Here is a 27,185-nt window from a genome sequence, read left to right as displayed (position 1 = left end):
GAAGCCCGCAGCGGGGGAGGGCTGAGCTTCCCCCGGGGCTTGCTGCCACCTCGGGGCCAAAGACACCCGGGGAAGCCCGGGGAGGAGAAAGGGCGGCCCGAGGGCGCTGTGAAGTGGTGGGGGGAACGGGACTGAAAGCCGGGGGCAGGCTGCGGTGGGGCGAGGGGGAGGCAATGGGGGACAGCACGCACACAACATGGCGCCTGAGGGGGAGAGGGGCTGCGAGCCGGGGCTCGCCCGGCCTTGCGAAAGCCCCGCAGCGCCGCGTCCCAGCGGGAGCCGCTCCGGGAATTTCCTTGGCGCACCGAGGGGACTTTCCCCCGACTTTTTTTTTTTTTTTTTTTTTTAATTCGCCGGCGGCGACCCCTTGACGGAGCCCCGGGAGCCCCCTGCCCGCTGAGGCGGCTCCCGCCCCGCGGAGCTGAGCTGAGGCGCCCGGCCCGGCCCCTCAACCCCCCGCTGCCCAGCCGGCCCCACAGCGTTTGTTATTTGTGATAACGTTTATTATACACATGTATGTATGTGTCTAATTACACACCGGGGAGCTCTATATGCAGACACAAAGCGCATTGCACTAGGTTCAGTGTGATCACAGAAGATGCGCCTGGACCAGAATTACAGATGGAGCTAAAAACGCTGGATGCCAGTGTACCAAGGACAAAAAGATGACTTCAGGCAGTGCGAGAGAGAGCAGGCTGCCTGTGTTAGCACCTTAACCACTCGCAGCTGTCACCGTAAAGGCACAGTGATGAATTTGTGTGAAATATGCAGGAAATATGCAAGATGAATGTAGAGGAGCCTGAACTGCAGTCAAGGTGCTCAGTGCCAGCAGCAGTGGATCAGAGGCCTCGTGATAATGGTGAATGTAAAATGCAAGGTAAAACATTTACACCACCTTCACAAAAGGCTAAAATTGAAATAAAAAGTTCTAATTGGATGCAAGGAAAACATCTTCCTGGTTAACACAATACAGCACTGGGACTGCTTTGAGCAGTGTTTAGAGACCTCCGGAGGACCCTCCCAATTTTGAATTATCCTCTGATTCAATTCCGCAGTAGCAGAAAGGCAGGAAGTCATTGTTTTGTCACCTCAATTATGCTAGAAAGGGTTATCCAAAAGATTGGGTGTAATATGCCCAAAATGGTCCATTAGTTTTGTTATTCTTAAAGATATGACTGAATTTTATGGGGATAGAAGGCTCTGTGTGACAGAAATGATAAAACACATGCCCGAGACACAAGTCTGTGGTGCATTTATTATTTCATCCTATAAATAGTATTTATGCCCTGTGATTACACACTGAAAATCATATGTGCAGAAGATGAGGAAATACAGTTCTTGACTTTATATTTGAAGGACAGAGTTGAGTCCTGCTACCTTGGGACACTTTTTGCTGGGAAAAAAGAAAAATTCCTCCTTTAAAAATGCCAGCACTTTGTGGTTTTCATATCTGTTAGTAGGAAAAGCAAGAAGCAATGTAGACTTTATTTTATATTTTCAGTATCTCTGTACTACAGTCAGAGCTAAGTGAAAATATTGGAGCAAAGTGGGAGCAAAATTGCTTTTTGGTAAAATTTATGCTGATAAAATTTATTGAAGAAATGAATGGTGAAGTGCTAGTAATGGAGAAATCTCTTTGGTTTCTTGCCAGTTCAGACAGCAAATTACAAGGAAACAGAATTGAGAAATCCCAAGTGTCTGCAGATGTGGCTGTGATGTGCTTAGACCAAACATCAAGGAGTTTTGGTAGCTATCAAAAAGGATAATTTACAATAGTTTTATTTGTTATATAGTACCAGAATATTGAAGTCAAGCATTGCATCTGGTTACTGAAAACCTGACATTAATAGATCTTTGGACAAAGCAAGCACTCCCCCGAGGAAAACACCACTGACTTAAGGGAAATTTGACCTGCGTAAATCCTGAGTAAGAAACTAATCCCATATGTTCTCGGGAATGCCCTTAGATGACTGTTTCTTTTTGTCAATTCTGAAACGTGGAGGAATTCTTGGGAATTCAGTAACTGAAAGCTAGTGCCAAAGAGTGAGTCAGCTCTTAAAACGTGTTTCGTAGTGTACCTGGCTTTTCCTGGATTGCCTTCAGTGTGCTGTTCGTCAGATTTGCTGATAAAGCAGCTGGTTTGCTGAGCGGTGTGTTTGTCCTTTCTCAGTTTTAGACAATGAAATGATGGCTTCCTAAGTACAGTAATTCTGATTAGCAAGTAATTGCATGTACACCAGGTATGCTCTGTGCTCCTTTATGTAATGAAAGCACTTTATTTTGCCATGCCTTACTAGTCTCAACTTGAAATGTGAGGTGAAGTTCACTTCACCCTTTCTCAGTATAGGATGTATCAGTATATTAAGTAAAATCTATCACGTGAGTAAAATCTAACCTCAAATTAGATCATGCTAAAAAATAAAATCTTAACATGAGTTATTTTAAATAAGTATTTTTTTTGCATATCATAACTGACTGTTATAACATGAGGTGAATATGCGCAGAAGTGATCAGATACTCCCTAGAAACAAAATGGAGACTAAGCAGAGCTTAGGAAACTGGGAAGGGGGAAACATGAACAGTCTAGATAGATTGGATTAAGTTTTCATAGCTTTATTTTTAATTCAGTTTGAAACTTTTTTTTTTTTTGTAAAGTTGGTAAGAAATGTTTTAAAAATGATCAACTGATTTCAGTTTCATATAGGTAAGAACTGCAAATAACTCCTCTGAATTTTGTAGTTCTATCTGTAACGTTAGTGCAAACGACGTAAGAATGAGTCCTGTGTTTGGAGATGATGTTCTGTGTGGATATGGCCATGGAGCACGCTGGGGTGTGGTGGTTCTGTCATTTCCCAGATGGTGAAGTATGCTTGCTTTTCAGGGAACCATACTTTATTTTTAGCTGTGAACTCCAGAAGTTGTTCAGCCGATCAAGCTGGGTTTGTTCCAGTTGTCTTACATCACTGCTGATGTTCCTGGAGGGCAAGTTATGATCTAACGATTCTCATAAAATGTTCCATTGCCTTAAACTCGTCTAACTAAACAGAACAGATTAGGAATTAGCAAGTGGTCCTCCTGTTGCTATATGATGAAAAATCAGGAGCAGATCACTTGTCCTGTGCCGTTAACTCTGCAGGGCCACCAGGAATTAAAAAAAAATAAATGCATAGTGGCTTATTTTCCCCACTGAAATCATCTGATATGTCTTAGCATACTCATTGCTACGGGAGATGCCCAACTCAGAGCTCCGTGTGCATCTGAGAGTCCGATTTTCATGCTGAACAAATAGGAAGTTTGTGCTCCTCTGACTCATAGATTAACAGTCATAATCTGCTGCCATGTTTACAGTTCTGATGCGGGAAACGGTAAACATCCCTTGTATGCATTGCTACACTGGATATTCTCATAATTCACTCTTCTTCGTGTCTTACAGTTGGAATGGGAAACTCACTGCAAGGGCATTGAGGACTGCCCAGGCTGGTGAACTCCTTGCTGTTAGGTATGTGTGGCAGTGTCCCTGCCTTGAGGTTCTGATCTGGACTGCCACGCTGTTTTTTTCAGTCTTGATTTCAGTTTATGCACATAAAATATTTAGGGTCGTCAGGAGATATAGCATGGTTTTTATTTATTCCTGACGTAAGATTTTCCCCACGTGCTTTATGCACGGGTTGAGCTTTGGAGGATGCCAAAACCAGAAGTATTTTGATGCTTAGGGCAAAGTCCCAGGACCTGTGTTCGGAATCACATGAGGCTGAAATAAACAGAATGAAGAGCCACAAAATTAGATCTGAAGCAATCCTTTTGCTTTTCGCTAAGAAGTTTTTCTTTTGTGTTTATTTGGACCAGGACTTTTCTGTTTCATCTTTATAGGTGTCAGTAGATAACAGGATATGCTCTTGTATGTGTCTTATTTAAGTCTTTTGATCAGTTCTGGTCTATATCCAGGCTGTAGGCATCTGTTACGCTCTGTCATTCTTTAACGCTTTAGATCTTTGCTGCAATTCAACCCTTCTGTTCAGGCTTACTGGTTCTGTACTGGCTATTCCTTCCATACAGCAATTATTTGGCTATTTCAGGCCCTGTTTTAGTTTCTTCTTGCTTTCTTTACTTTTTGCAATTTCTGTTTTGTTTACCTGCGGCTCAGTAGTACTGGTTCACTGGGACTGTCCTAACGATGCTCTCTCTTGGTCTGAGAAGTTCCAGCAGTGTGCTTAGTCCTTTAGGCAACCCCATCATGACATAACTGATTTTGAGCTGCAGTTTTATTTACAGGAATGTAAATGGCTCCATACTCACAGATTTAGTTAACTGCAGCCGCCACTTCTTACTGAGAAGCAAATTACTTCTTTGAGCTTCTTGTTTATAAATCGTAGAGGGTTCACAGGATCATTAAAGTTGGAAAAGACCTCCAGGATCATCGGGTCCAACCACATATCTGTTTATTCTGGGTGGGCAGTGAAGGATGTGCTGGCTTATATTGGTCGTAGGATGCTTTGTCCTAAAAACTGACACTTTGAAATGCTCCAAACAATCCTGTCAGTTGCAGGAAATCCTCCCCAACTCTGAAATTCTTAACATGTGATCTGTACTGCAGATCCTTTGGGGATCCTACACATACCAATTGAATTTTCTGCTTTGTTGAATATGGAGTGCCTCAACTTTTCTGGTTTCCGTTACCATTCCTCAAACATCAGGCAGTTTTAAAGGTAAATTGGCGGGCAGGGAGTGTTTAAGTATGACTAAATGTTAGGCTTTCAGTTGCAAGACTGGAAACAAAAGGTTGAAGGTGAAAACTTAGTTGTTTGTGGCTGTGTCTTAAGCATTAGCATTGCATAATGCAGATTCCTAATGCAGGCTCCATGGTGTCTCTGATCCAGAGCACCCATTTTAAAGAGAACAAAATCAGTTTACACATTTCTGATCTTTAGTTTTTCTGATCTAGCGAGCAAATAGATCTCTAGAGCTTGACAAGAAAAACGTTCAGTTTAAAAGATTTATTTTAAGTGTTTTCTGTTAAAGGGTGATTAAGAAAGGAGATTTCCTAAGACTATCCAGAACCTTAAAAGAAATCATACTTGAGTAGATGGTTCTATGTGTAAAGCAGGGAAAAAAGAACTGTTGGAGGTTTCTTAGCATGTCCATGGTACTAGATGTTGAAACAGTTTTCAGAAATGGGATTTTGAAGAAGGGTTGGGAGGGATCAAGTGAATGTAACGTGAAAGTGGAAGTGCCCTTACCATGCCACTCGCTCCCCTCCCACACACCATGCCATTGCCACACAAATAACAACATTTACCAAAATTCTGCTTAGTGTCCCACTGAGAGGCAGGAAACTGCATGGTGATGACGTTCCCCTGACACTCCGTCTTTCCCAGTCTCTGCAAAGCAGAAAATCCATCAGTCATCCTGGTAGAAATTTTCAGCAGTGTTTTAAATTCAAGCCATCAATGCAGTCTTTTGTATGCTGAAGAAACGATGCCATATAGGTACCAACTGCTGAAAACTTCAGCTCTTGTTTGAACGTTTATTTTACAAACAAGAGTATGCTTGTTCTTAGTTGTAGAAGTGTGGTCCATCATGCTTTAAGTAATGTTCACACTTCATGCTGTCAGAAAGAATCCACAAAACACGGTAAAATAATATATCCAAGGAGTCTGTGTACCAGAACCAATTCAGCCTTAGCACAATAAGTGAGTCTAATTTGGACATGCAGTTATGTGTGGGTTATAGAAGATTAAATCAGAAACGATAAGAAATAATACCAGATTAATTGAAGGCATTAACTCCTTTAAAAAAACATTGCAGTATTTTTAATGGATGTCCTTCAGACACGGGCACTTACACTTGCAGAACACTGAAATATGCCTCTTTCAAGAGGAATTAATCTTGTTTGCTTTGGGTAAATGCTTTCTCTAGCTAATTGTATTGATGCAATATGTTGTGATTGTTACTGAATTAATGTTCATTTTAGGGAAGATGACTGGCAAAATTAGATGGCAAAATTACCATCTTTTGGCCCTAAACTTTTGAGCACTGACCACAGGGACTCCTAGATGTATGGTTTTCTTTTAAGTTTCTGATGAGAATTACAAATGTATTGAACTGAACAAATAGAGAGGTCGCTATCTAATGAATTGAATTTAAGAATGTAAACTGAGAATTGCTGCTCTGCTTTCTAGTGTCTCTTCCCTTGAGTTCACTGCTGGACTCTGAGTAAGTCTGCTAACTTCTGCTTGCTTTGCCATTTGAACCTTGCAGAAATAATAATAATGGCTTCTTGTTGCAGATGGTTTAAAGGCAAAAAAGACTGCAGATTATTAAGCATTTGGTTCGTAGAAAGAAGGTCAAACTCAGGTTTCACTTAGCCTTACTTAATTTTTAGACAAAACCTCAGTTTTGACTTAAAACTGCTGAACAGAATGACCTATTGTATTATCAATGGATGTACTAATCTGCTTATGACTGAAATGCTAAGGAGGCAGCAGTGAGAAAGTTAATTGTGTGAGGCCTTGCACAGACAAACTAACAAATGATCTCTGTTCTGAAATAAATACTATTCATGTTGTTTTCTGAGGGTAGGGAGCTAGTCTTGAGTAAGTAATATTTAGTGTAATTGTGGCATTCCTGTCCAAGTGGATGGAAATACACAGACTTGTTATAAAGTACTGGTTTCAGAAACACTGAAGTCATGATTTCCATGTAACTGACTTAGGAAATATACTTGTTCTTCTGAAGGCTGGTTGAAATATTGTCATAATCTTAAATTGACTGAAATTACACCATTTTAGCAAGCTTAAAGATGTTGGTGCAAGAGAGGTTTGGCTTGGAGGGAAGAGAATGATTTTATTAGATCACCTGGTACAGTTGAAAGCAAACAAAGGCCTTCTGAGACCATCTGTGCCTCCTCAGATGGCTTTGTCTGTCTCCCCCACACACTTTCCTTCTGTTGTGTCTGTAGACAACCACATTAGCACCATCACTGCCACCACTTCTAGATAAAAATAACTTTTTATAGCAGTTTTATTTGAATTTCTGAAGCAATGATGATGGCCATTAGGTGACCCAAGAGCTTTAAAAAATGAAACATGATCTCTGTCATCTTGTGTTTCCTGTGAGCTATCCAGGAAGTGTCTCAGAATGAAAGAAAAGCTATGAATTCGCCAGAGAATGAATCCGACTCTTTGTTCGTGGTTCTTTCCTGTAGGCAAAATTATAGGTTTCTTGTAAACTTAAAGGAAGTGGAGTGAAGGAGTTCACTTGTGTGATAATGAGAGTAGCCAAATGATTGATTAGCATGTGAGGAGAGGGTTGTGCTTTGGGCATTATGGATCTTCAGGGCTTCTAGAGAAGATTATTGGGTTGCCCCTGGCTGGCAGGTGAGCCCCCACCCAGTCACTCCCCCCGGTGGGATGGGGGAGAGGATCAGGAGGGCAAACGCAAGGGAAGCTCACAGGCTGTAAGGATGGTTTAATAAGGGAAAGGGAAATAAACTCCAAGTGATGCAAAGACGATTACTCACCACCTCCCACCAGCAGCCTGACGCTGGTCTCTGACCAGTGGCTACTTCTGGATCACCACCAACCCCTGCTGAGCATCCTGTTGTGCGGTGTGGATTATCTTTGTGCTCTCTGTGTGTCAGCTCAATACAAGGAGTAAGTGGCAGCATGTTTCTCCAAAAAGAGAAGGGTGCCAATTGGGAAGGATGCCAATATTTTGTAGCATTTGCATGGCTCTTGCAAGTTTCATTTAAGAGCAGGAAAGGATTTTTTTTTGTCCACTCTAGAATGAGGAAAGCTGAAACTGTGGGAGCAAGAGATTTGTTCTACATTGCACATAGTATCAAAAAACTATGAGCTGAAGAAGCATGAATGCTTGAGCTACGAAACAGTGAAAAGGGTTTGGAAAAGAGTGCAAAGACAGGCAATTTCATAGATGGCATGTCAGATAATAATAGGATCAGAACTGTATGACTACTGGTAATAGAAAAAAAAATGGTGTTTAGAATGGCAAACAAAATTTGTTTCTTTCCCAGGTTTACTTTGTATTAATTCCAATCTGTACTAGAAGATTATACTTGAAAGAAAATGTTCAGCCTCTCCTTTTCCCATCTGTGGCAATAACGTCTCCAATCTCAGCAGACTTCTCAGGGTACATGAGAAGTACATTTCCTGATGTATAGCTGAATGGAAGCAGACTGTGGTAAAGATTTACCAGCAAATCTCTGTAACACCGGCAGAACATTTTTTCCACAGGTGCACCAGGATACCTGTCATGTCAGCAGCTTTTCTGTAGCTTTTCCAGCACAGCACGAGACATTCAAAGTGCCGTTTTCCCTAGGTTGCCCCTATGCGTTTATTCCCATTTTTGTATGGCAGTGAAGTGCTGTCCCTGCTTGCCGTGCAGCCTGTGAATCCCATGCTGCTGTGTCAGCACGGAGCTGCTCTGTCACGGGGCTGTCAGGAGCTGATCCTCACCGGTGTGTGATTGCTGACCACCACAAGAGTTCCTCTCAGCTGCTGGTGCTGGTTCGGTCTGCACCTCTTGCAGAAACCTGGGATCCTCAGGACCCATGTGGGCAGGTAGGTGAAGAGGACCCTGCCCTCCTCTCCAAGTCGCTCTGCTCCAATTCTTGGGTGCAGAGCTGTCCCTGGGTGTGGAAACGAATGGTGTCCATGGTTCTGCCCAGCTCTGAGAGCATCAGCCATGCTGTGACTGTGCTCAGCCCCTACTCGTCTGTGGGCTGGCTTGTTTAACCAAATAGGTCGTGAGATGCGGTGGGATGGGGAAGTGAAGCCTTTCAGGAAGCGTCCCATGCTCAGCGTGACGGGGGGTGGCCGCTGTGTATTGTTACTGTTAGTGCAGGAGGGTGATGCTGAGTAATTGGAACAGATGTCTGCCACTGACGGTTTCTGATTTCAAATCTCAGTAGAAGATGTGATTTGTTTTCCCAGCATGTGCACCGCTGTTTTGGAAATTTTATGCTGCTGTTCGATTCTTGCAGAAGATGAGATGGGAAGAGGTGTGAAAGTAGCAACTGGTGTGGAAGCAAAGTGGGAAATACCTGTGGCTCTTGTGTTTCACACAAGTCACAAGTACGTACCCTTGGCTGGTGGTGCACCAAAGCACGATGCAGGCAGTTAATAAGCAGAAGCCATCCTGACTCCAGTGTGACACCTACCATTCAGAAAGGCTGCTTCTCCATAATTTCCCTCCTTTGCTGAAGCAGAGAAAACCATCCCTCAACACTGCTGAGGCATGTAGTGACAGGGCCTGTAACAAAAGGGGCTGAGAGCTGGCCTTCTCCACGTATCTTGCCTCTGTGAAAGACCAGCAGGCAGATTGCCCTGCTGCCCAGACCAGGCAGGCAGCCTTGGCTGCAGGTGTTGGCTGGATTGAACAAATCTGACATAACTTTAAAAGTGTACATACACACAGTCAGTCTGTGGTTAGCATCCCTAGTGTTTGTGCAAGGAGCTCTTAACTTTTTCAGTTTCAATCCATACAGCCCATGTTACCTGCTGTTGGAGCCCCAGGAGGAGCAGCTGCTTTGATCCTGTTACCTGGGTCCCCTGGGACTGCGGGATTTGTGAGTGAGGACACTGCCCCTGCCTGCTTTGCTATCACCCTCGGTTCCCTGCTCATCCTCTTTGTGCAGCCACCTGCTCGTGTTGCTCCCTGGTGTACAGGTTTGGACATATAACTCCTACATTTGGCACACTCCTTCACAGAAGGCTGCTAGCAAGGCTACTGGAAGAGAAAAAACATTAGCACAGTCCCGTGCGTGCTGTCTGGGCATTGAGCAAATTGTTCCTTCAGCTGCGCTCTAAAAATTTCCTTATTTTATCTCCAAAACACACCCAGGAGCACGCTAACGCAGATGCGGTTTGGACAATTGGTAGATGAGGTTGCAAGAGTAATCCAACTTCATGATGAAATAAATTCCCCAGCTTTTTATAAGGAGCTTGCTTATAGCATTGGAGTTTCCCCTAATAGAGCACAGTGTCAGTAGAGTATTGGCAACATTCAACACTGTCACTCCTCAAGCATTTCAATATAAATTCTAAAAGGTGGTGCTAAACATCAATAAATTTATGTCAGGAGGTCAGAGTACACACCCTGACACCCTGCCATGTGTGTATCCTTCCAGAAATGATGCCGGGCCCCCTCCGTAAAGCGCATGTCTATTTGGATTCACTGAATTTTCATCTTAATCTGTGAGTCGTGTTGCTGTTTGGTTGAGTGTCTTATATCACAGCGATCCACGTACAGTGGCCAGGCTGCTCAGTGTCTGTTCAGTGAATCAGGTGCATTGCTCCTTGGATGCTTACTGGGAAAATGAGGTATGATACACTTGTAGGATGGGGCGTTTGATTCTGTTTGGTTTGCAGTGTTCTGAACTTTGTTGAATTTGTGTAGCAGCACACAGTGAGTACTGTGAGCACACAGCAAGTACTGTGAGTACGCAGTGAGTCTGTGTGCCAATCCACAAAAAAGTAGAAGTTGTAAGAGGGCAGTCTGAGCTCGTGGGTTTCAGAGCTTGAGAATATGTCACGTTTCTTGCTCTGGATCCCCCCTGTTCAGTCCTCGATGTGTCAGCCAGGAAAGTGGCAGTCACAGCTGTGCTCATGTCTTCCTGAAATTTTCTCACCACTGAAAGACATTGTCCTGAGACTGGACATAACCATTAGGGCAATTGCAGGAAAATTTCAGAGAAGATTTGGTGTGGCTAAGGGCGATCAGTCTGAAGCAGATACTGAGTCATAGGCTCTTGAAAATTTGTAGGATACTCTTTGTGTGCCTTTCCCGTTGGTATGACGCTGCAAACCAAGAGAAGTGATTCCCCGCGCTGTGAATGACTCTGCACTTGTGTGACTGCTCTACTGAGCTAGGTGGCTGGCGATTTAAAAATAGCTCTGCTTACTCAGATGCAGCTGATGATTGCAGAAGAATACTGCCCTGTGGTGAAGATGGAACATCTAGCGATTCTTTCCCATCGCCAACAGCAAACAGAAAGCAAGGTGAAAAAAACTACGGAGATCATTTACAGTTTGTTTTCAGCATTCTGGGTTTTCTTAATCCTTTTTGGGGGATCCCTTATTTTTTATAGGGCATGGAAGTTCCGACATCTCTGATTGCGCTGCTGTTTGCTAGGGTGATGCTGATCCTTCATTTTTATAACTTGGGATCTTTGTGAGAATGAGCTGGCTGTATTCCTTCTGATGTGCTCATCTGAAGTGGCTTTAATGGGCGCTAGCATGCCCACTGGCATCCTTGAAACATATGGAAGATCCCATTGCCTTAGCGTGTCATTTCCATGTAAAGATAGATTTTTCCCATAAAAAATAATCACAAAGTTTTTAAAAGAAATAACCACTTGATATGAACATTTCAGAGTCAAAACTTTGTTCACATTGTATTTTAAAATATTATATGGAAATAATAGTGTAATTGTAGGGGCTGGTTTTATATTATCAGTTCACACTTATGCATGGCGTATGCCTCACTGCGAAGCCTTTGCATATATAGTGCAAGGCTGATAGAACATATTACAGAAATCTAGATGATAAAGTGGATCATTCTGTATGTTCAGGGCTATCAGGTTTCTTCCCTGTGTGTCAGAACACTACCTAAAACTATATTTCGATATGGCAGAAATAATCTAGCCTTGTTTGAAACAATCCCGTACCGAAACTTTATAGATCTCATTCCTAATTCCTTACACCCATTTACTTCACACATCCCCTGAGTCACTACACTGAAGAGAAACTGAAACCGAAGTCATCCTACTAATATTTTTCTCAGCGATTTTTGCTCCAGTAATATTTGGATAGTTCACTAACAGGTCAGGGATCAGAGGCCGTTCCTGTGTGTTACTCATCCGTAATAGATCAAGGTTCCAACTCACCGGGTGCCAAGATTAAATGGTCACGTTATAATCAGTTTCAAGATCACTTTCTGGTTATTTTTCTCCATAAAATCAGAAAGGATAGGAAGATTACTTTAGTTATCAGCAGGAAAATGACCTGTGAAAAATCTTCGAGCTAGATTAGTCACAAGAACGAAAGCCTGTGGTTTTTACTTACTTTCAGCCAACAGGATTTTATTATTTACAGGAGCATTTCCATAGTAGTTCTTGGTGAGAAAAATTCTTATTGGGCTTCAAGAAACGAAACAAGCAAGTTCTGGAAAAGTATAGACTTTTATTGAGCTGTCACCCTACTCAAAACAAAAAAGTTATTTCAGCGTTCAATACAGATGTATGAATGCTGTAATACAAAGAGGACCAAATCATATTTTACAGTAAGTTTTGTAAACATTTCCCCATTACTGATTGTTCCTTTTCTCTGTCTCACTTTTGTACTTTTTTGTGATCTAAATAGGGGACTGTGACATGTTTGGTTTTCAGTAAGCTAAAAGGAAGTGCATACAGTGAATTTACCAAGCTTGTCACCCCAGGCTAATAAATTGACTTGCCTCATATATGTAGAGGCCAGATTTTCTGAAGAATTTTCTTACGCAATATAGAAAAGAAGAGTCCCTGTAGCCTAATTAATAAATGTGTTCGGTAGAGCCCTTTATGAAATGTTGAATAAAGCAGAACAGACATCTTAACTGGTCCAATTACCAGGAAGTTGAAACTGATTTCATTTATCACTGCTTAATTATTGATATTTGTCCAAATTACTGATTTATGTGTAATAATAATAAAAAAGTAGTATGTTATGTGGCTCATTCACATTCCCCTTTTAGCTTTTAGTGTCAGTAAATCTTGCATGAAGAGAAATTAAGGGACAATTAGTAACATAAGGTGAAAAAATCAGGTATATTAAGACATAAAGGAGCCAAAATAGAGAAATGTAATCTAGGTATAAAATTTTGGGGTGCTGATTTTTTTTTTCAAAAAGAATGTGATAAATAAGAGACAAAGTGAATCCTTTATAATACCTGTTAGTTGTAAAGATAAGTAGTTCTGTTTCATAAGCAAGTTCTGATAGTATCACTTATTTTTCCATACTATTTCCGTGTGTTTTTCTCTAGAAAGAAGATAAAGGTGAATCAAAAACGCAAATGCCAATGAACGCTTTCACATCAACAGGAGAATGTGCTCCTTCACAAGTTTCGCCCCTCACCATTTTCCCATAGTATATTTTACATTCTACACGCTGCCTCTCAGTTTCCTTCTTTATTACCAGTAAAGGCTACTGTGTTTTTAGTAATGCTATTTACTGTAGCCAGGGTAGGAAAAACCTCCACTTTTGTTCTAGAGAAGGAGGCAAACTGTGCACCAGAGATTCAGTTCTTCCTCTCACAGATTTTTTTTTTTCTCATGTCATTTCAAATAACTCTAACCTCTACTTCAGAACTGGTTAACTTAAACTTACTGCTGGAAAGCCATTGAAAGTAAATTTATCATTCATCAGAGTTTATACTCACAGCCTCAATGTGATGTCCTTTCCCACAATTGCTCAAGTTTCTGTTTCTGTCCTGAACTCTTTCATTTTTAGCCGTCTGCCACTTCCCTTCTGCTTTGTTACAATAGTACCAAACCTGTTGATGTATATTAAAATTTTATACTGATTTATTTTAAAAGAATGAAAAGAGTCTCCATCCGGTGGCTGAGAGGTCAGACTGAGTTTATGGGGGAAGTTAGAAATGATGCTGTTAGAAAAAAAATTAAAAAAAAAAAGCTGTCATCAATTTCAGGAAACTGAAATCAGAAGAACATCACGCAGTGAAGTGGTGTGGCAAACTGACAATCATCTTCTTGTGTGAAAGTGAGATTTTTCACAAAACATCCTTTACAATAATGTATTGACAACGAAAAGCTACATTACATCTTTTATCAGTTTCTTTGCTTTCCTTGTGGCTACTGTCTTGGGTGAGAGTAAGTAGCTGGGACTCCTAGGAAGGAGAAAGGAAATGGCTGGTAGCAGAAGGAACCAGTGGAAATTCTGACTGCTCAATTTCCCTTCCTTTTCACAGCATTTTTCTGTTCTTTGGTGTTGGAAACACAGATATGTTGTATTAAACGTTTCTTTCCTGATCCACAGAGAAGTTCTGGTATTTTTCCAGGTTGTTGGCATCTGGATGCACTGGATTTTGTTTTCTGGTTCTTTCTGGCAAGAACAGCACGCCCAGCGAGCAGACAGCTGTTTTGCATTTTCTGCTCAAAAGCAATTAGTACCACCTTTACGTAATCAGTGCGCTGTGTGATATCCTCATGTGCATTTACCACCTCATTAGGTTAACTCAGTAAATGAAACGCAGAAATTGCTTTAAAAATAAACTGATAAAATGTAAGGTGGCGACCCAAAGCATAAAACGCTGAGCAGATCAGATCTTCTCTCACTGCAGTGGGTTTTCTGGGAGCTGCCTTTGACACCCAGCACAGAGCACTGATCTTTGCCAGATCTGAACTCCTGCCTGATTAGAGAAGTCACTCAGTCGGAGCACCCCCACCTCTGAAGTTTGCATTTGATGCAAATGCATGCTTTTGATCTAAATCCACAAAGCGTCCACGATTGATCTTCATGAAACCATTGCAGCTCTTCCATTGCTGTGATTAATGCCTTAAAAGCACCTTTGACTAGCTGTGGAAGGCAGTAGTCGATTCAGACAGCCTAAAATTTGGGTTTATTAATCTTCATAACGTTGTGCAAGGCCCCGCTCTGCGCTGTGACTTCTCATAGCTCTGCTGTCATTTTCCACCATCAGATGGGTGCTTTCCCTTGCGCTGGGTTGTCCTGGGAAGGACTTTTTGTGATCTGTGCGCGTAGTTTGAGTAGTTTCGTGTTACGTTTACGTAAATGTAACACAGCATGCACTGCGAGTGTGTCATAAGAGGACATCTGTATAATTCCTTCTTGTGATTGCACCGATTTGAAACTGTTTCATTTGGTAAAACTATCATATGATTGGGGTGAAAGTGTGTGGTATCACTGTCTAAACAATTTTCTGTGGTGTATTAGCTGTAACCTTCTAGTTCGTGTAATTACTGTGTGCCTGTTTCTCCAGAGCTCTGCAACGGGCAAGTCTGATTCAATTGTCAGAAAAAATTAGGTGCTTGGAGCACCAGCATTTGGTTTAAGATTGTTTTGGAACATGGTGAGATTTAATCCACTTTACTATTTAAATTAATTCTAAAATTAAAACTTTTTAAATTAATAACAAAAAAATACAAATTTAAAAAATAATTTTAAGTGTTTGCAGAAATTTCAGTGTAGATTCATCAGCCCACTTCAAAAAGATTACCTTACGTTAATTAGTATTTTATGATCCCTCAGGCTACTGTAACACCTATGCTCTTAGTCATATACTCCAGATTTTCAGTGTATTTGCCTCGTGTGTCTTTCTTCATAGCCTAAGTAGTTTGGACTTCAGAGTTTACTGATCTGACATCAAAACAGCCCTCTAGTTTACCACCACCTTCCGTTCCTTCAATTCTTTACCATTTTGTCTATTTTATCAGCAGACTCTTACCTTGTAAGGTCTTGGAGCACAATGGAAATTAGATGTGTGACCTCTTCAAGACTTTGCCCTAGAGTAAAACGGTAATAAGTAATGGTAAGAACTGATCTAATCATTATCTTTGCTGGGAAAAAAAATGTTTTCAAGAATTTTCCTTTTTATGGTTCAGCTGGGATCCTGCCTGTCAAATAAATCTCCAGAACATGAATCATGATAATACAGACAGGCTTTAATTTGTTTAATAGTGGCCCATTCAAAATCATTTTGTGCTACTCGGAATCATAATGTCAATATTTTCTGTAAGTAAAGTTTTTTGCAAGATTATAAGGCCTTCACATTTGTGCTGATATTTTTATTCTTATGAAATTATATTTCAGTTAACCCTCAGTAAAGGAGAGGCCAAATAAATTTCAGTTAACCCTCAGTAAAGGCCAAATAAAAGCCTAGGAGGATTTTAAATTGGATAAAGCTAAGCCACCACTATTCAGCATTAAATGTACTTTTACAGAAAACATTTTCTAGATATTTATTTATTTATTTCGCTTCAACTGCCTGTCTGTTAAATTAATATCTGCAGAGGGCTGTAGAATAACCATATGTTGGTCCATTCTTTTCACAGCCTTGTGGAGAAGGTTACTGGGGAAAAAATGCCATGCTTGTGAGCCAGAAGCACTCTGAAGTCATCGTGTGAATATGTGCCTGATGGTGTATGTGTAAATATACATATACATAACGCAAGAGTTATAGAATCACAGAATGGCTCAGGTTGGAAGGGACCTTAAAGATCATCCTGTGCCCACCCCCTGCCATGGGCAGGGACACCTCCCACCAGCCCAGGCTGCCCAAAGCCCCATCCAGCCTGGCCTTGGGCACCTCCAGGGCTGGGGCATCCACAGCTTCTCTGGGCAGCTTGTGCCAGGGCCTCACCACCCTCTGAGTGAAGAATTTCCTTCTAACCTAAATCTCCCCTATTGTAGTTTAAACCCATTCCCCCTTGTCCTGTCATTGTCTGATTGAGCAAAAAGTCACTCTCCGTCTTTTCATAAGCCCCATTTAAGTACTCAGATCCCATTCTTTTACAATTCTTACTGTACAGTGCGTTTTTTTGGAGGGAAAAGTAATGAATATAGCATTTGGAAAAACAGAAAATGTGAAAATCCACACAGAAAAAAAATGGTAAAACCAGTATTTCCCATGCTTCTAATCTTGTTAAAAAGATTATTCTATTTGATAAATAGACAATAATTCTTTCTTTCCTTCTCTTTGCTAGGGGCCCACACTCTACTGAGACCTGCCTGCAATACGAAAAAAGAAATGGAAAGAAGAAAGAAATGCCATTTCTGGGGCCTGGGCAGGGAGGCCGCTTGCCTCAAATGGAGCCATGGGACGCTGGAGGCCGTAGGACACCAGAGCCAGATGCTGCCTGGTGAGCTCCCCACACTATCCTCCCCCTCCCCTCCTGCACAGAAAGCTACAAACGAATGGCCCCGGCCTTTCTCTCGTCTGTGGGGATCCGCTGAGCGGGCAGGAGCAGCAAAGGCCTCTCTCCACCAGAGGGATGGGCTTTGCCTCTCCAAATCGCACAAACCACAGGCGGGGCCCAGCTGCCATGCCCACACACTGCCCGAGCAGCGCGAGAGGTGCTGGGGAGGGCTGAGGACATGCACCTGGGGCTGAAAGCAGCACCAAACACAGTTTTAGATATATATACACAAAGAGCACAGGCAGGAAGGAGGGAGGGAGGGAGCAGCAGCGTTCCCACAGCTTTCTGCAGCAAGTGTCTGACTGAGGCCATTTCACAACACAGGGATTTAGAGGCGATGCCCGTATTCACTTCACTGTTCCGGCTAACTCGCACTGAATGAGAAAAAAAAAAAAAGGGTTTCTCAACAAGCCAGGCTTCTAGCATGAGCCTCCTGAAGCCTTCATTGCCCTCTAGTGACAGGCCAAGCAAGGACAGGAGGCCCTGCTGCTACAGGGGAAAAACCATGGAAAAGCAAAAAGCCCTGGGCAAACACACTGCTCACTTGCTGGGCTGCTTTACTGTTTATGCCCCAAAAGCTTTTGTAATAAGCTTTTCCACGAGTGTCGTTAATTTACTGGCTGATTAGAAGGGATGGGTGTCTCTTGTTTTGCTTAGATTACAGCCTCTGCGGGAATGGGTAAATATTTAGAATATCCTTGGTGAAATAATAACAAATAATAATAACAAATTAATGGCTTCACTGCTGCGCATGGGTTCCTAAAGCTCTCTTAAAATGTGATGTACCTGTCTTTGTGATGGCTGGTGCAGAGGAGCTGATAGCTGACAGCAGCTGTGTTTGAAATCCCCATGAACCCCAGCCCTCCCCTAGGAGTGTTTCACAATTACAGCTTTACCAGAGCACCATAACAGCCATACACACAACATGAGACCACAAAACGCATTTTGCTGATACAGCGTTAATCGGAATTTCTGCAATAAGTTTTAGCACCTTTACCACCGGTTTAGGTACTTTTATATCTCCATACCTGCATCAGCTTCGGGGCTGATACTGATTCAGAGTACATGAGTCAGGATGAATCACAAGCCCTAACTTACATCACAGCACTGATAAGGGCTTTAATCACTGACAAGGTTTAAATCATTGTTCTGTTTGCACTGTGCTAACTACCACAAAGGGGTTTATATCAGTACACCATATTCTCTCTTGAACAACAGTGTGTGCAGATTCACAGCGTGGCTACACGTGCATGCAATCACCCGAGATGGAAACTAGCTCTAACCACAGCGTATGTGCAGCTTATGCCCGTACTTCAGCCTGTCTTGTACCAAAAATGTGGGATGTGGAGTCTGGAGAACGCTCTCCAGTGTGAGCACTGCTCAGCCCACAGCTGATTTGAGCTTCTCTGCAGCGAGATGATTTTATATATTTATTTATTATTACCTTTTCAGGTTTTATTTTGTGTGATCATGGAATAGTGTAATTTTCATTACATTTTCCTGCAACATGCCTAGCTTCTGACTTGAAGCTGCATGTACCCTCTGAGATTTGCACTCCCCATACATCTGTGTCACATATTCTCTCCAAGGGAGGAGCACAGGCCCTGCTCTTGCATGGGCAAAGACCTCACTTCTCAGCAGTGGAGCCCTCAGGATAAAATACTTGGTTACTCATAAGCCTGTATTACTGTTTCTGAGAATGATGATCTACTACAATACTATGCAGGTGACCTGCTAAAATGGTGCAGAGCCTATTTTTTTGGTGGCTGTAGGGCCTGCAACACCAGGAGTTTCTGTCCCACCAGTACATGTGCCACTTGAAAAGCTGATCATGTCTTTTGACCTCGAACAAGGGGAAATGCAGCTATGTTTAGAGGCACTTTTTGGTAGAAAATCTCCATCTGCCCACTGGTACTGAAAGGCCCCCAGTTCTTATGTTTTCACTATACATTATCTACATTGCAGGAAGCATGGCAAACGATATATACATATATATGTTTTATGTTGTATTCTGTGAAAAGCCACTTGTCTGCAGAGCTTTGAATTCCTCCTTGATTTGCGTGTCACAGCCAAAGGCTCCATTTGAGAACATGGATCTTTTCGTTGACTCTCCTAATCTCCAGAATATTTGCTTTTATGTTGTCATTAAGCTAGCTCATAGCAAGAAAAAAATCAGTTCCTCGTGAGTCATAACCATCAGTTCAGAGCTTCCCACTCCAGCTCTGGATGTAAGTGTCGTCACTGCAATCCTTGCAATTACGGTGTTCAGCTCTTAGGACACAGCGGCTCTTTACTCTTGCCTTGGTCATTGACTGGTGCAAAAAGTTCAAAAGTTCACAGACGTACACGAGGCCAGTGTTAGCCAACGCTTACTTCCACAGTAAGCATTTGCTAATGCTGTAAAATCCTGGGACTCATAGCAGCATTGCTGATGGGACTCTGCATGTTGGCTTTCCAAAAAAAAAAAAAAAAAAAAAGATTATGCTGTGCTTATCCTGGTCATACAAGTCACAGCAAGCACTGCCTCGTCTCTGGTGATGCATGACTTTTCCTAGGGCTGCCTGAAGGAGGCTTTTTCTTTCACAAATCCCACCTGCATTTGCAGGATGTGTGAGGAGCCTGGAGCTTCTGTAGGTGGGCTCAGGTCAAAGGACATGTGAGCCCTCCATGCACCAATGTGCTGGAGCTGTAGGCCATGAAAAGTATGTGCTGTCTTTCACTGCATCAAAAATCACATGTACAGGTCCTAATAGACTGCATCAGCCTAATTAATTACATGGTAAGTCAGAAAAAAGGGGTATGGGGGTGGCTAGTAGAAAATTTCCATCTGTCAGGAGGCTGTTGACCTTTGGATTATGCATTCAGAATTATAACCATCTGACGGTTTATCTCACAGCTGCCCTGAATATGTTGGTTCAAAATTCATCTTGTTCTTCTAATACAGATGAGAGAACAAATTACAAAAGGGCAGCTGTTTATCTTTGTCATGTAGAAGAAAGTCGTGTATTACAGTAGCCCATGTTAATACTACATGTTTTTTGAACAAAGGAACAGAAAATCCACAACATCATGTGAATTTAGAGCAGTGTGAATGGGAATAATCTTTCCCGCTCTATGCAGTAACCCAAACTCTGGCAGCTCCTAGAACAGTGTGTTCTGTGTTATTGCATCAAATCTTGCAGTGCAGTAGATGCACGGAGTAGGCTGCTTTCAGGCAAAATCAGAAATGCGACTTTCAGACTTACCATATCTCAACAGACCAAGAAACTCTGTAAAGTCCCTTGCCCATTTCCTTCTGCTTTAGTCACTCCTGAGTAAACTTCCCAATTCTTGACATTCATGCTTCTGGATAAATGTAAATATATATATAATAGCAGTGATAGTTCCTGGTATTTTTCATCACAGGAACTCAGAAAGCTTCAGTCTCCTTTAATCAGGTAAAGTCTATCATGTGTGAAACAGGTGTGGCTTGATTTACATATCCCCTTTGCATTTTGTTAAATAGACCAGTGACAAAACCAGGAGGATAATTCAGGAGTCGAGCCTCATTTCAAACTTCCTTTAAAATAATCCAATTTACATAACATAAGAACATAAAGCCGTGCAGCAGCTTGATGAGCAGCTACCCGAAGGTAGGAGCTCTGATCTCTTAATTAAAACGTGGAACGTTTTGCATATGTCAGTTAAGTTTTCCATATCTCATTTTTCTGGTATGTCAAGTAGAGAAAATAATAATTGCCTTCATTTGCAGGGCTGGTAAGCCTTTTTAAGGACTTTTGAGCACTTTAAGCAAACAAAACAAAAAACAAAAACCACCAAAAAACCCACACCACTGTGACAGCTTTCCTAGTAATTATACAGTTCATCTGTCTGCAGCCCACAGGGCTTGACTGCTTACCAGGGGCTGTACTAACAAGGCTTTCAGATACATCTTGATGAGATCATAGAATCATAGAATATCCTGAGTTGGAAGGGACCCTTAAGGATCATCAAGTCCAACTCTTGACACCGCACAGGTCTACCCAAAAGTTCAGACCATGTGACTAAGTGCACAGTCCAATCTCTTCTTAAATTCAGACGGGCTCGGTGCAGTGACCACTTCCCTGGGGAGCCTGTTCCAGTGTGCAACCACTCTCTCTGTGAAGAACCCCCTCCTGATGTCAAGCCTAAATTTCCCCTGCCTCAGCTTAACCCCGTTCCCGCGGGTCCTGTCGCTGGTGTTAATGGAGAAAAGGTCTCCTGCCTCTCGACACCCCCTTACGAGGCCTGTTGCTGTGTTATAAGAACTGCTGCTTTCACCACTGACAGTTGTGCAACTTCCTTCCTTCTAACGTTATTTTTTCCTAGGAATTCCTTTATTATGGTAACTGCTACCGATTTCCCAGGCAAGAGGTCCTGATCCTGTTTCATCTCCTTTTTTTTTTTTTTTTTTTTTATAAACATAAATGAAGTGATAGAAGTCAGAACACATCTTCAGTTTTCCTGCCAGAGCTTGTGTATAGAAGCTATTCACTGAATTTCACAGTGTGGGTATTTATTGGAAGGAACTGAAAACCAAACTGATTCATTGCTCTGCCAGGGGCTGGAGGAAGAGACTGGGAGCTAAGGCCAACGTCACTGAGGCTGCAGTGAGAATCAGACAGAAGAGGACAACACCTGGAGTGCAGAGGGAAGATAGCACAGATTTGGTAGCTGTTCAATTCCACAAATCAAAGATTGATTTCCTCAAAAACAGAACATCCCTTGTTCTCAGGCACACTTTTTTTCCTTATGTCATCCCTCTCAGATACTCATACACATGTACACCCCTGATCCCAGCGGGGATTGTCATGCACACCTCTTCAAAAAGGAGCAAAGCATTTGCATTCTTTGAAAGCGATAATGATGAAGAAAAACTGGAAGGAAAGGTGGCTTGGGAGTACAGGAGCTGGCTGGGTAAAGCAAGACTTGATCTCTTCTTGCAGACTCTGGGAGAAGAAAACGGGTTCCCTGTGTCAGAAAGCTTTTACCTGAGCGGAGGCACACCCAGCTGAGGGGATTTAATCTCATTATTTCATTGAAGCACAGAGTATCCTGAGTTGGAAGGGACCCACAAGGATCATTGAGCCCAGCCCCTGGCTCCACATAGGGCCACCCAAAAATTCAACCACGTGTCTGACAGCATTGTCCTCTTGCTTTTTGAATTCCAGCAGCTTGGTGCTGTGCCCACGTCCCTGGGGAGCCTGTCCCAGTGCCCAACCACCCTCTGGGTGCAGAACCTTTCCCTAATCCCCAGCCTGACCCTCCCCTGTCCCAGCTCCATGCCGTTCCCTCGGGTCCTTAACCTAAGCTAATTATCACTCATCAGTCTACAGTTGTTAACCCGTGATCAATTTACAATTTATTGGTTCAACAAACACCAATAAGGTTTTAATTCGTTCTCTGCTAGGTGGTAGTTTCTCTGAGCGCTGTGGTCCCTCTTTTTGGGGAGCACCCTATAAGCAGAGCTGGGCTGAGCAGGGCACCCGTCGGGCCCCAGCTCCAGGCGCTGGGCGGCGTGGCGCAGGGTTTGGGGTAATTATATAAATTATATAATAAATGATTGCTATTTTTATTCCCTAAATCGGAAGAAGGAAAGGACGGGAGGCATTGCAGAGGGGCTCGGAGCCATGCCCTATGCCAGCAGCAGGGGGAGCCGCTGCCCCGGGGACAGCCCCGCTCCTCTGTAGGCAGGGGCGGCTCGGCTTTGCTTCCTTGGGGGAATGCCTGGGGTCTGGAAAGGGCCCCAAATGTCCGGTTTGTGGGGCTGGGAGTGCAGCCCCCCTTCCCACAGGCCGCAGTGCTTCCTTTTATCTCAGTTGTGGTTTAATGCATGATGTCCCTCCCAGCAGCTGGACGTGAGCAGCGCAGATGTCTCCTCATGGTGGCGATGTCACTTGGGCCAGAGGGATGGAAGTGTCACCTGCACGTAAGTTGGTGAAATATGTTACACAAGCAGCAGGAGGAGGTAAGTGCAGCTGAAAAACAATTAAAAAACAAAACCAGCAACAAAAACAAACCCCTTAACAGTACACAATCTTGTTTCTAAACCCTCTATTTCCTTTAATTTATTGTATGGAATAAAGTCAGTAGATAAGAATGTTTATTAATTTTATTTTTTTGAATTGCTTTGGCTCTTTATATCTCCTCCTGCAGAATCCCAGAGCCCTCTGGACATACTGTTGTTGCTCAGTGGCCAAAATGTCATCAGCCTGCAGTAAAACCACACTGAGCACAGCCCAGGATATTCATGAGCAGAGCAGCACTGCCTTTTGGTAGCAGGGCAGTTGTTTGTCTATCTCCTGCCATGTTGTTAAACATCCCAGAGTAAAAGCTCCCTCCTTGCCACTTTGAAGTCCATGGGACTTTTGTTGTTGAGTTCTTTATTGGTGGGATGAAGCCTTAACGTTGCCTGTACATGGGATCAGGCTGACCTTTTATTGAGTCATTGTGGCTGTGAGTCAATCAGCTGGCTGGTGCGTCATCTCCTCTTATATAAGGCACTGAAAGTAAATGCCATCACAGGTGTGAGCCCAGGAAATTCCCGAGCCAGAAGGGTAACAAGTTCATGGAGTGCTGCTAACTTCATGCCCCTTTGCACCTCTCTGCTCCTATAAGCAGACTGTTGTGAGAATGAATTCCCATGGACGTGGTGGCGCAGGCACCTCAGGTTTGAGGAGTTATCAGATGCTGGACAGGGCACAGGGCACGTGGCGGCTGGGCTTTCAAAAGTGCTCTGACAGCACAAGGAATGCTGGAATTGTTCTGAGTCACGCTGGTTAATAAAGCAGGCTTTGCTTAGAGTTTAGCTGTAATCACGCTGGTAATGCTGTACGTTTGCATAATTAGTCTCTTATTAGTCCTGAGAAACGTAACTAATGTGCAGCAATCTTCTCTAACATTTAGTTTAAAAGCAGGATAGGGAAATAGCATAGAAAGCAGTTCTTTGATGTTACATGGCATTAGTTCCCTAGGACAGAATGGTCTATAAAAGCCTTCTCTCCTCTCCCAGTCTCCTGATATGACTGCAGAAGTGCATTTCTGGTCTTTTCTGAATCCCCAGGAAATGCTGTGTTTCACTTTATGGGATAAACAGGTTGCGAACCTAAAACACAGCTAGTAAAGTTACAGCACACTACCTTTGGACTCACTTTTCCCTAATACTCTAGCTGGTGTTGGCCTTATTTAAACCAAGGTGTAATAGCAACACTGCAAATGTATGTATGGATTTGCTTTCAGCTGACCTGTGATGTGCCTCCTTTGCCTTCTCATTACATCTTTCAGTGGCTTTAGTCTAGTTTACTCTGTGCATCTTGTGATTGCTTGCCAAGATACATCAGCATCTTCCTGCCGGCCGTCATTAACATTCCTCTGCTGTGCTGCCTCCCCCAAGGAACAGACCAAAGCCAGGACACTGGCAGGATAAGCTTTTGCACCAACTGCGTAATGATTTTCTTGTATTTCCTCTCTTTATCCTTCTGCCATGTTTCTTGTCACACTTGTATGTGAAACTGACACAAGAACCATTCTTTTTGTACGGTATCTAGAATAATAATATCTGACTTCATAAATGGGGACTAAAGCAGCTTTGCTTAATTCAGAGAAGAATGAAATTTAACAAATTTCCCCTGTGCTAAATTTCTGTTGCTTTTTGCTTGAGAATACTCTAACATGTCAGAATTGAAGGAGTATTTTAGGTTTGAGGCTATGGAGCTGCCTGTGTGAGATTTACAGAGGAGTAGGAACTTTCCACAGACTGTATGCTATTCTCATCCTTAAAGTAAATCAGAAAGATGAAACAGCTGTCTGTGTCTAGAAGGTATTTCATCACAGTAACTGAGAATGTAAAATTGTTTTTTTCTCACTGATATTTAATATTTATGGCACTATTAGTTCATATTACTTTATACACAGGAACCAAAAGTTCCTAGTAGTGTTCTTGCTGCTCCAACTGCTGCTGGAAAGCTGTGGCTCCCTACATTTTTTGGAATAGCCATCCATGCTCAGTGCTGTGATTTGCAAATGCTGTCCTTTGAAGCCCAGCTTAATATCTCCTGTTCTCTGTGGCTTTTTGTTATTATTTAATGAAAGTCCCAAGTGAGCAAGTCATGGTCATAAATCCCTCAGGAATTCACTTTTATTAAGCAATTTTCTCAGAATTAGAAGGATTATATGGCACACATTAATTACTCCTTATAATAACCACTTTCCAGGGGAGGCACAATGAAGGTATTATTGCTCTTACAAGGAAGCCAAGAAGTTAAATCCCATTTAAATCAGACACAGTAACTTCTGGTCTTGTCCTCATAGGCATTACCAATGAAGCACGTTCCTGTGAATGACTACAGAGCCTGTTTGATCTTTCGGCAAAGAAAATTACTTCAGAAAGGATCAGGACCAAAAGTGCTTGTGATTTCACGAGTTTATTGACTGGGAACAGCAGGCTACGAGAGTCAAACCCAGCTCACAAGTGCTGGGTACTGAAATATTTCATCAGCAAAGGTGCTAAGGTTGCTGTGGTGCCAAAATGTGCACTAGTTTATTTCTGGCAGGTCCCTGTTCAGGTCCAGATTAAGCACAGGAAAAGAAGCCTCTCTTATTTTAAGCACATTGATAGTCTCAATGCTTTATTTTGAATTTTGATTTTTTCTTTTTTAATTTTGAACTGAAATGACTGATTGCTAACAAAAAAAAAAGTCTTAATTGTCAGACATTTTCTGGAACATTCTTGTCTGCTTTTTTTTTGGTGGTGCAGCTGGTTTGTTGGTTGTTTTGTTTGTTTATTTATTTATGAAGTTATTTGTTTATTTATTTTCTTACATTTTTTGGGAAGATATCAAACTATCCATATGAGGGCACCTAGGCATTTTTTTTAATTCTATGTTCACGTGCTGTTTTCCCCCATAAGTTGAGTGTGTATTTTGTTACTATTAACTTAGTCCTTCCCCAGCTGCAGAACGATGCCTTTCTTTGCTTCTGTAGCTGTGATATCTGAATTAATCTGAATTCACCAATTGAAATGAATCATCTTTGCAACGCTTTTGTAAATTCAGGTAGTATTCTATTCAACCTATAGTTAGAACATTAATCTGCAGCTCTTAGGTATCTCATGACCATCATTTTGTGGATTAATGACTTGAAACTTTTTTAATGTAAGTTAACACAGGGTTCTGCATGTTCAAAATCTCTATTTTCTTTAATTGGGATGCTTTTGTTTCTCTTTCTGAAATTATTTCCTCATTCACTAAATGTTTTACAATTTCTTCAGCATCTATTAGGTAGGTGCCTACTAATTATACCATTATTAATTACCCAGACCTTGTATAGCTCTTCTTATACCAGGGAGAAATATCCACCCTACATGTTCAATAACACAAATGAAAATACTGTTGTCATGCGACCAAGGGCTGAATTGCAGTGCATTTGCATACATGCACTTAATGAACTTAATGAATTAGTTTTCATTAAAGTTACCCAGCTCTTGAGTCCTTGACTTCATAACCTTTTTATTTTTCTAAGTCATTTAAAGAGTAATATCATAATTATGAAAAAGAAAATTAAAAAAAAAAAAAAGATTTTATTCCCAGGTTGTCTCGCCATGAAGTTTATTCGTTTGAGTATATATTGAATACCACGTAGTGGCCTTTAATGTTTGTGGCCAGGAACATATATGCTTATGACTTCTGGGCTTGTTGCCTGATTCTGGAAGAGTCATCAGCCTATTGGCATCCAATGAGCCATGCCAGCCCCAGATCTAAGTTAATGATGTGCCCCAGGTTGTTGCCATGGCTGGGGTGGCAGGGCCTGCTTGAAGAGAGCTGGATTTAAGGTTTAGGTGGTGGAAGGGGGCACAGGCAAGCAAGTGTTATGTACTTCTGGATCTGACAAGTATTGCAAGAGTTGGTCATGGTTGTGGGCTCTTTGGTTTTGATGAAGCTGGAAGGGCTCACTCTGCTGAAATTAAGGAAGGATTAGCACTGGTGTTGGGTTCTTCCTTCTCTTGGTGCCAGCCCTAAATTTAGAGAAGATTCCTTCTCACTCCAGTATGGACCTTTATTTGTCAGCCCCCAGGGCCGAAGTTTTTTCCCAACAAACATCTTAGAAATTTTGATGCTAAAAATAACTCCATAAGATGAAGACCTAAAATTAAATTGGGATGTCACCCTAGCACAAGTGAGAGGCATTACCTTAGCAAAGCCTCTGCATCTACCCTTAA

General features: G+C 42.2%; 1 long non-coding RNA gene across 1 annotated transcript; it reads right to left on the bottom strand.

Moving 5' to 3' along the window:
• Positions 1-18,768: 18,768 nt before the first annotated feature.
• On the bottom strand, positions 18,769-20,638 carry LOC110352088 (uncharacterized). The gene is made up of 2 exons (XR_002400495.4): positions 20,197-20,638; positions 18,769-19,401 (listed from the first exon to the last, which is right to left on the bottom strand). It is a non-coding gene; the product is annotated as an uncharacterized lncRNA (long non-coding RNA).
• Between the last annotated feature and the right edge of the window lie 6,547 nt (positions 20,639-27,185).

The sequence above is a fragment of the Anas platyrhynchos genome, chromosome 4, assembly GCF_047663525.1.
Source record: "Anas platyrhynchos isolate ZD024472 breed Pekin duck chromosome 4, IASCAAS_PekinDuck_T2T, whole genome shotgun sequence".
Taxonomy (NCBI): domain Eukaryota; kingdom Metazoa; phylum Chordata; class Aves; order Anseriformes; family Anatidae; genus Anas; species Anas platyrhynchos.
The sequence above is the reverse complement of the archived record's forward strand: the minus strand, read 5'-3'. Positions and strand labels throughout refer to the sequence as shown.